Here is an 11,505-nt window from a genome sequence, read left to right as displayed (position 1 = left end):
CCAACCCACTATCTCTACCATTATCTTTCCGACCCACCATCTCCTCTAGCACCTTCCCAAACAACAACCTCTACCAGCACCTTCCCAACCCACCACCTCCACCAGCACCTTCCCAACCCGCCACCTCTACTAGCACCTTCCCAATGACCATCTCCACCAACACCTTCCCAACCCACTTCTACCAGCACCTTCCCAACCCACCACCCCTCCCAGCACCTTCCCAACCCATCTCTCCCAGCACCTTCCCAACACACCAACTCTAGCAGTACCTTCCCAACCCACCATCTCCACCAAAACCTTCCCGACCCACCACCTCTACAAGCACCTTCCTAACCCTCCATCTCGACCAGCACATTCCGAACACATCATCTCTACCAGCACTTTCCAAACCCACCATCCCCACCAGCACCTTCCCCACCCACCACCTCCACCAGCACATTCCCAGCCCATCTCTACCAGCAACTTCCCAACCCACCATCTCTACCAGCAACTTCCCAACTCACCACCTCTACCAGCAACTTCCCAACCCATTTCTACCAGCAACTTCCCAACCCACCATCCCTACCAGCACCTTCACGACCCACCATCTTTACCAGAACCTTCACGACCCACCACCTCCAGCAGCACCTTCCCGACCCACCATCTCTACCAGTACCTTCCCAACCCACCACCTCTACCAGCACCTTCCCCACCCACCATCTCCACCAGCAATTTCCCAACCCACCACCTCCACCAGCACCTTCCCAACCCATCATCTCTTCAAGCACCTTCCCAACCCACCATCCCTACCAGCACATTCCCAACCCACCACCTCTACCAGCACCTTCCCCACCCACCACCTCCACCAGCACATTCCCAACCAACCATCTCTACCAGCAACTTCCCAACCCACCATCTCTACCAGTAACTTCCCAACCCACCACCTCTACCAGCAACTTCCCAACCCACCACCTCTACCAGCAACTTCCCAACCCACCATCTCTACCAGCAATTTCCCAACCCACCATCTCTACCAGCACCTTCACGACCCACCACCTCCAGCAGCACCTTCCCGACGCACAACCTCCAGCAGCACATTCCCGACCCACAATCTCTACCAGCACCTTCCCAATCCACCATATCCACCAGCTCCTTCCCAACCCACCATCTCCACTAGCACCTTCCCAACCCACCACCTCTAGCAGCACCTTCCCAACCCACTATCTCTACCATTATCTTTCCGACCCACCATCTCCTCTAGCACCTTCCCAACCCACCATCTCTAACAGCACCTTCCCGACCCACCACTTCTATCAGTACCTTCCCAAACAACAACCTCTACCAGCACCTTCCCAACCCACCACCTCCACCAGCACCTTCCCAACCCGCCACCTCTACTAGCACCTTCCCAATGACCACCTCTACCAGCACCTTCCGGACCAACCATCTCCACCAACACCTTCCCAACCCACTTCTACCAGCACCTTCCCAACCCACCATCTCCACCAGCACCTTCCCCACGCAGCACCTTCCCCACCCAGCACCTTCCCCACCCACCACCTCCACCAGCACATTCCCAGCCCATCTCTACCAGCAACTTCCCAACCCACCATCTCTACCAGCAACTTCCCAACTCACCACCTCTACCAGCAACTTCCCAACCCATTTCTACCAGCAACTTCCCAACCCACCATCTCTACCAGCACCTTCACGACCCACCATCTTTACCAGCACCTTCACGACCCACCACCTCCAGCAGCACCTTCCCGACCCACCATCTCTACCAGTACCTTCCCAACCCACCATCTCCACCAGCAATTTCCCAACCCACCACCTCCACCAGCACCTTCCCAACCCACCATCCCTACCAGCACGTTCCCAACCCACCATCTCTACCAGCACCTTCCCCACCCACCACCTCCACCAGCACATTCCCAACCAACCATCTCTACCAGCAACTTACCAACCCACCATCTCTACCAGCAACTTCCCAACCCACCACCTCTACCAGCAACTTCCCAACCCACCATCTCTACCAGCAACTTCCCAACCCACCATCTCTACCAGCAACTTTCCAACCCACCACCTCTACCAGCAACCTCCCAACCCACCACCTCTACCAGCAACTTCCCAACCCACCATCTCTACCAGCAACTTCCCAACCCACCATCTCTACCAGCACCTTCACGACCCACCACCTCCAGCAGCACCTTCCCGACGCACAACCACCAGCAGCACCATCCCGACCCACAATCTCTACCAGCACCTTCCCAATCCACCATATCCACCAGCTCCTTCCCAACCAACCATCTCCACTAGCACCTTCCCAACCCACCACCTCTAGCAGCACCTTCCCAACCCACTATCTCAACCATTATCTTTCCGACCCACCATCTCCTCTAGCACCTTCCCAACCCACCATCTCTAACAGCACCTCCCGACCCACCATCTCTACCAACACCTTCCCAAACCAACATCACAACCAGCACTTTACCAACCCACCACTTCTACCAGCACCTTCCCAACACACCGTCTATCAGCACCTTCCCGACCCACCAACTCCACCAAAACATTCCCAACCCACCACCTCCACCAGCACATTCCCAACCCATCACCTCTACTAGCACCTTCCCAATGACCACGTCTACCAGGACCTTCCCAACCCACCACCTCTACCAGCACATTCCCAACTCACCACCTCTACCAGCACCTTTCGGATAACCATCTCCACCAACACCTTCCCAACCCACTTCTACCAGCACCTTCCCAACCCACCACCCCTCCCAGCGCCTTCCCAACCCATCTCTCCCAGCACGTTCCCAACCCAGCATCTCTAGCAGCACCTTCCCGACCCAACACCTCTACCAGCACCTTCCCAACCCACCATCTCTACCAGCAACTTCCCCACCAACCATCTCTACCAGCAACTTCCCCACCCACCATCTCTACCAGCAACTTCCCAACCCACCATCTCTACAAGCACCTTCACGACCCATCATCGCTACCAGCACCTTCACGACCCACCACCTCTACCAGCACCTTCCCCACCCACCTCTACCAGCAACTTCCCAACCCACCATTTCTACCAGCAACTTCTCAACCCACCATCTCTACCAGCACCTTCACGACCCACCACCTCCTGCAGCACCTTCCCGACACACAACTCCAGCAGCACCTTCCCGACCCAAAATCTCTACCAGCACCTTCCCGACCCACCACCTCCACCAGCACCTTCACGACCCACTATCTCCACCAGCAACTTCACAACCCACCAACTCTACCAGCACCTTCCCACCCCACAACCTCCACCACAACCTTCCCAAACCACCATCCCTACCAGTACGTTCCTAACCCACCATCTCCACCAGCACTTCCCGACCCACCATCTCTACCAGTACCTTCCCAACCCACCACCTCTACCAGCACCTTCCCCAACCAGCACCTTCCCCACCCAGCACCTTCTCCACCCACCATTTCCACCAGCAACTTCCCAACCCACCAGCTCCACCACCACCTTCCCAACCCACCACCTCCACCAGCACCTTCCAAACCCAACATCCCTACCAGCACGTTCCCAACCCACCACCTCTACCAGCACCTTCCCCACCCACCTCTACCAGCAACTTCCCAACCCACCATTTCTACCAGCAACTTCTCAACCCACCATCTCTACCAGCACCTTCACGACCCACCACCTCCTGCAGCACCTTCCCGACACACAACTCCAGCAGCACCTTCCCGACCCAAAATCTCTACCAGCACATTCCCAACCGACCATATCCACCAGCTCCTTCCCAACCCACCACCTCTACCAGCAACTTTCCAACCCACCACCTCTACCAGCAACTTTCCAACCCACCACCTCTACCAGCAACTTCCCAACCCATTTCTACCAGCAACTTCCCAACCCACTATATCTACCAGCACCTTCACGACCCACCATCTCTACCAGCACCTTCACGACCCACCATCTCCACCAGCACCTTCACGACCCACCACCTCCAGCAGCACCTTCCCAACCCACCATCCCTACCAGCACGTTCCCAACCCACCACCTCTACCAGCACCTTCCCCACCCACCACCTCCACCAGAACCTTCCCAACCCACGATCTCTACCAGCAACTTCCGAACCCACCATCTCTACCAGCAACTTCCCAACCTACCACCTCTACCAGCAACTTCCCAACCCACCACCTCTACCAGCAACTTCCCAACCCACCATCTCTACCAGCACCTTCACGACACACCACCTCCAGCAGCACCTTCCCGACGCACAACCTCCAGCAGCACCTTCCCGACCCACAATCTCTACCAGCACCTTCCCAACCCACCATATCCACCAGCTCCTTCCCAACCCACCATATCCACCAGCTCCTTCCCAGCCCACCATCTCCACCAGCACCTTCCCAACCCACCACCTCTAGCAGCACCTTCCCAACCCACTATCTCCACCATTACCTTACCGACCCACCATCTCCACTAGCACCTTCCCAACCCACCATCTCTAGCAGCACCTTCCCGACCCACCATCTCTACCAGCACCTTCCCAAACCACCATCACTACCAGCACCTTCCCAAACCACCATCACTACCAGCACTTTCCCAACCCACCACTTCTACCAGAACCTTCCCAACACACCGTCTATCAGCACCTTCCCGACCCACCAACTCCACCAAAACATTCCCGACCCAACACCACTACCAGCACCTTCCCGACCCACCACTTCTTTCAGCACCTTCCCAACACACCAACTCTAGCAGCACCTTCCCGACTCACCAACTCCACCAAAACCTTCGCGACCCACCACCTCTACAAGCACCTTCCCAACCCACCATCTCGAACAGAACCTTCCCAACCCATCATCTCTACCAGCACTTTCCAAACCCACCATCTCCACCAGCACCTTCCCGACCCACCGTCTCTACCAGCACCTTCCCAAACCACCACATCCACCAGCACTTTCCCAACCCACCATCCCCACCAGCACCTTCCCAACCCACCATCTCCACCAGCACCATCCCAACCCACCACCTCGACCAGCACCTTTCCAAACCACCATCTCTACCGGCACCTTCCCGACCAACCACCTCTACCAGCAACTTCCTGACCCACAATCTCTTCCAGCACCTTTCCGACTCACCATCTCCACCAGGACCAGCCCAACCACCTCTACCAGCACCTTCCCGACCCACCATCTCCACCAGAACCTTTCCAACCCACTATCTCTACGAGCACCTTCCCAACCCACCATCCCTACCAGCACCTTCCAAACCCACCATTCTCCACCAGCACCTTCCCGACCCACCATCTCCACCAACACCTTCCCAACCCACCATCTCTACCAGCAACTTCCCAACCCACCATCTCTACCAGCACCTTCCCAACCCACCATCTCGACCAGCAACTTCCCAACCTACCATCTCTACCAGCAACTTCCCGACCCACCATCTCTATCAGCAACTTCACGACCCACCATCTCTACCAGCACCTTCACGACCCACCACCTCCAGCAGCACCTTCCCAACCCACCATCTCTACCAGCACCTTCCCAACCCATCTCGACCAGCAACTTCCCAACCCACCATCTCTACCAGCAACTTCCCGACCCACCATCTCTATCAGCAACTTCACGACCCACCATCTCTACCAGCACCTTCACGACCCACCACCTCCAGCAGCACCTTCCCAACCCACCATCCCTACCAGCACGTTCCCAACCCACCACCTCTACCAGCACCTTCCCCACGCACCACCTCCACATTCCCAACCCACCAGCTCTACCAGCAACTTCCCAACCCACCATCTCTACCAGCAACTTCCCAACCCACCACCTCTACCAGCAACTTCCCAACCCACCATTTCTACCAGCAACTTCCCAACCCACCATCTCTACCAGCACCTTCACGACCCACCACCTCCAGCAGCACCTTCCCGACGCACAACCTCCAGCAGCACCTTCCCGACCCACAATCTCTACCAGCATCTTCCCAACCCACCATATCCACCAGCACCTTCCCAACCCACCATCTCTACCAGCACCTTCCCGACCGACCATCTCTACCAGCACCTTCCCAAACCACCATCACTACCAGCACTTTCCCAACCCACCACTTCTACCAGAACCTTCCCAACACACCGTCTATCAGCACCTTCCCGACCCACCAACTCCACCAAAACATTCCCGACCCAACACCTCTACCAGCACCTTCCCGACCCACCACTTCTTTCAGCACCTTCCCAAACAACCTCGACCAGCACCTTCCCAACCCACCACCTCTACCAGCAACTTCCCAACCCACCATTTCTACCAGCAACTTCCCAACCCACCATCTCTACCAGCGTCTTCACGACCCACCACCCCCAGCAGCACCTTACCGACGCACAACCTCCAGCAGCACCTTCCCGACCCACAATCTCTACCAGCACCTTCCCAACCCACCATATCCACCAGCTCCTTCCCAACCCACCATCTCCACCAGCACCTTCCCAACCCACTATCTCCACTATTACCTTTCCGACCCAACACCTCTACCAGCACCTTCCCGACCCACCACTTCTTTCAGCACTTTCCCAAACAACCTCGACCAGCACCTTCCCAACCCACCACCTCCACCAGCACCTTCCCGACCCACCACTTCTATCAGCACCTTCCCAAACAACAACCTCTACCAGCACCTTCCCGACCAACCACTTCTACCAGTAACTTCCTGACCCACAATCTCCTCCAACACCTTTCCGACCCACCATCTCCACCAGCACCAGCCCAACCACCTCCACCAGCACCAGCCCAACCACCTCCACCAGCACCTTCCCGACCCACCATCTCCACCAGAACCTTCCCAACCCACTATCTCTACAAGCACCTTCCCAACCCACCATCTCCACCAGCACCTTCCCGACCCATCACCTCTACCAGCACCTTCCCAACCCACCATCTCTACCAGCAACTTCCCAACTCATCTCTACCAGCACCTTCCCAACCCACCACATCCACCAGCACTTTCCCAACCCACCACCTCCAGCAGCACCTTCCCGACCCACCATCTCTACCAGTACCTTCCCAACCCACCACCTCTACCAGCACCTTCCCCACCCAGCACCTTCCCCAACCACCATCTCCACCAGCATCTTCCCAAACCACCACCTCCACACCACCTTCCCAACCCACCATCTCTACCAGCACCTTCACGACCCACCACCTCCACCAGCACCTTCCCAACCCACTATCTCCACCAGCACCATCCCAACCCACCACCTCGACCAGCACCTTTCCAATCCACCATCTCTACCGGCACCTTCCCGACCAACCACCTCTACCAGCAACTTCCTGACCAACAATCTCTTCCAGCACCTTTCCGACCCACCATCTCCACCAGGACCAGCCCAACCACCTCTACCAGCACCTTCCCGACCCACCATCTCCACCAGAACCTTTCCAACCCACTATCTCTACGAGCACCTTCCCAACCCACCATCCCTACCAGCACCTTCCAAACCCACCATTCTCCACCAGCACCTTCCCGACCCACCATCTCCACCAACACCTTCCCGACAAACCCTCTTCAACAGCACCTTCCCAACCCACCATCTCCACCAGCACCTTCCCAACGCGCCATCTCCACCAGCACCTTCCCAACCAATCTCCACCAGCACCTTCCCGACCCGTCACCTCTACCAGCACCTTCCGAACCCACCATCTCTACCAGCAACTTCCCAACCCACCATCTCTACCAGCACCTTCCCAACCCACCATCTCTACCAGCACCTTCCCAACCCACCATCTCGACCAGCAACTTCCCAACCTACCATCTCTACCAGCAACTTCCCGACCCACCATCTCTATCAGCAACTTCACGACCCACCATCTCTACCAGCACCTTCACGACCCACCACCTCCAGCAGCACCTTCCCGACCCACCATCTCTACCAGTACCTTCCCAACCCACCACCTCTACCAGCACCTTCCCCACCCAGCACCTTCCCCAACCACCATCTCCACCAGCATCTTCCCAAACCACCACCTCCACACCACCTTCCCAACCCACCATCTCTACCAGCACCTTCACGACCCACCACCTCCACCAGCACCTTCCCAACCCACTATCTCCACTATTACCTTTCCGACCCACCAACTCCACTAGCACCTTCCCAAAACACCATCTGTACCAGCACCTTCCCGACCCATCTCTACCAGCACCTTCCCAAACCACCATCACTACCAGCACTTTCCCAACCCACCACTTCTACCAGAACCTTCCCAACATACCGTCTATCAGCACCTTCCCGACCCACCAACTCCACCAAAACATTCCCGACCCAACACCTCTACCAGCACCTTCCCGATCCACCACTTCTTTCAGCACCTTCCCAAACAACCTCGACCAGCACCTTCCCAACCCACCACCTCCACCAGCACCTTCCCGACCCACCACTTCTATCAGCAACTTCCCAAACAACAACCTCTACCAGCACCTTCCCGACCAACCACTTCTACCAGTAACTTCCTGACCCACAATCTCCTCCAGCACCTTTCCGACCCACCATCTCCACCAGCACCAGCCCAACCACCTCTACCAGCAACTTCCCGACCCACCATCTCCACCAGAACCTTCCCAACCCACTATCTCTACAAGCACCTTCCCAACCCACCATCCCTACCAGCACCTTCCCAACCCGCCATCTCTACCAACACCTTCCCGACAAACCCTCTCCAACAGCACCTTCCCAACCCATCATCTCCAGCAGCACCTTCCCAACCCGCCATCTCCACCAGCACCTTCCCAACCCACCATCTCCACCAGCACCTTCCCGACCCATCACCTCTACCAGCACCTTCCCAACCCACCATCTCTACCAGCAACTTCCCAACTCATCTCTACCAGCACCTTCCCAACACACCACATCTACCAGCAACTTCCCAACCCACCATCTCGAACAGCACCTTCCCAACCCATCATCTCTACCAGCACTTTCCAAACCCACCATCACCACCAGCACCTTCCCGACCCACCATCTCCACTAGCACCTTCCCACCCACCATCTCTACCAGCACCTTCCCAACCACCTCTACCAGCAACTTCCCGACCCACCATCTCCACCAGCACCTTCCCAACCCACCATCTTTACGAGCACCTTCCCAACCACCTCTACCAGCAACTTCCCGACCCACCATCTCCACCATAACCTTCCCAACCCATTATCTCTACGAGCACCTGCCCAACCCACCATCCCTACCAGCACCTTCCCAACCCACAATTCTCCTCCAGCACCATCCCGACCCACCGTCTCTACCAGCACCTTCCCAACCCACCACATCCACCAGCACTTTCCCAACCCACCATCCCCACCAGCACTTTCCCAACCCACCATCTCTACCGGCACCTTCCCGACCAACCACCTCTACCAGCAACTTCCTGACCCACAATCTCTTCCAGCACTTTTCCGACCCACCATCTCCACCAGGACCAGCCCAACCACCTCTACCAGCACCTTCCCGACCCACCATCTCCACCAGAACCTTCCCAACCCACTATCTCTACGAGCACCTTCCCAACCCACCATCCCTACCAGCACCTTCCCGACCCACCATCTCCACCAACACCTTCCCGACAAACCCTCTTCAACAGCACCTTCCCAACACACCATCTCCACCAGCACCTTCCCAACGCGCCATCTCCACCAGCACCTTCCCAACCCATCTCCACCAGCACCTTCCCGACCCACAATCTCTACCAGCACCTTCCCAACCCACCATATCCACCAGCTCCTTCCCAACCCACCATCTCCACCAGCACCTTCCCAACCCACTATCTCCACTATTACCTTTCCGACCCACCAACTCCACTAGCACCTTCCCAACCCACCATCTGTACCAGCACCTTCCCGACCCACCATCTCTACCAGCACCTTCCCAAACCACCATCACTACCAGCACTTTCCCAACCCACCACTTCTAACAGAACCTTCCCAACACACCGTCTATCAGCACCTTCCCGACCCACCAACTCCACCAAAACATTCCCGACACAACACCTCTACCAGCACCTTCCCGACCCACCACTTCTTTCAGCACCTTCCCAAACAACCTCGACCAGCACCATCCCAACCCACCACCTCCACCAGCACCTTCCCGACCCACCACTTCTATCAGCACCTTCCCAAACAACAACCTCTACCAGCACCTTCCCGACCAACCACTTCTACTAGTAACTTCCTGACCCACAATCTCCTCCAGCACCTTTCCAACCCACCATCTCCACCAGCACCAGCCCAACCACCTCTACCAGCACCTTCCCGACAAACCCTCTCCAACAGCACCTTCCCAACCCACCATCTCCACCAGCACCTTCCCAACCCGCCATCTCCACCAGCACCTTCCCAACCCACCATCTCCACCAGCACCTTCCCGACCCATCACCTCTACCAGCACCTTCCCAATCCACCATCTCAACCAGCAACTTCCCAACTCATCTCTACCAGCACCTTCCCAACACACCACATCTACCAGCAACTTCCCAACCCACCATCTCTACCAGCATCTTCAGGACCCACCATCTCCACCATAACCTTCCCAACCCACTTCTACCAGCACCTTCCCAACCCACCACCTCTCCCAGCACCTTCCCAACACACCAACTCTAACAGCACCTTCCCGACCCACCATCTCCACCAAAACCTTCCCGACCCACCACCTCTACAAGCACCTTCCCAACCCACCATCTCGAACAGCACCTTCCCAACCCATCATCTCTACCAGCACTTTCCAAACCCACCATCCCCACCAGCACCTTCCCGACCCACCATCTCCACCAGCACATTCCCGACCCATCACCTCTACCAGCACCTTCCCAATCCACCATCTCTACCAGCAACTTCCCAACTCATCTCTACCAGCACCTTCCCAATACACCACATCTACCAGCAACTTCCCAACCCACCATCTCTACCAGCATCTTCAGGACCCACCATCTCCACCAACACCTTCGCAACCCACTTCTACCAGCACCTTCCCAACCCACCACCTCTCCCAGCATCTTCCCAACACAACAACTCTAACAGCACCTTCCCGACCCACTATCTCCACCAAAACCTTCCCGACCCACCACCTCTACAAGCACCTTCCCAACCCACCATCTCGAACAGCACCTTCCCAACACATCATCTCTACCAGCACTTTCCAAACCCACCATCCCCACCAGCACCTTCCCGACCCACCATCTCCACTAGCACCTTCCCAACCCACCATCTCTTCGAGCACCTTCCCAACCACCTCTACCAGCAACTTCCCGACCCACCATCTCCACCAGAACCTTCCCAACCCATTATCTCTACGAGCACCTTCCCAACCCACCATCCCTACCAGCACCTTCCCAACCCACAATTCTCCTCCAGCACCTTCCCAACCCACCATCTCCACCAGCAATTTCCCAACCCACCACCTCCACCAGCAACTTCTCAACCCACCATCTCTACCAGCACCTTCACGACCCACCACCTCCAGCAGCACCTTCCCGACACACAACTC

Source organism: Mobula birostris, chromosome 5, assembly GCF_030028105.1.
Source record: "Mobula birostris isolate sMobBir1 chromosome 5, sMobBir1.hap1, whole genome shotgun sequence".
In the NCBI taxonomy this organism is placed as follows: Eukaryota; Metazoa; Chordata; class Chondrichthyes; order Myliobatiformes; family Myliobatidae; genus Mobula; species Mobula birostris.
This window is presented reverse-complemented; position numbering follows the sequence as displayed.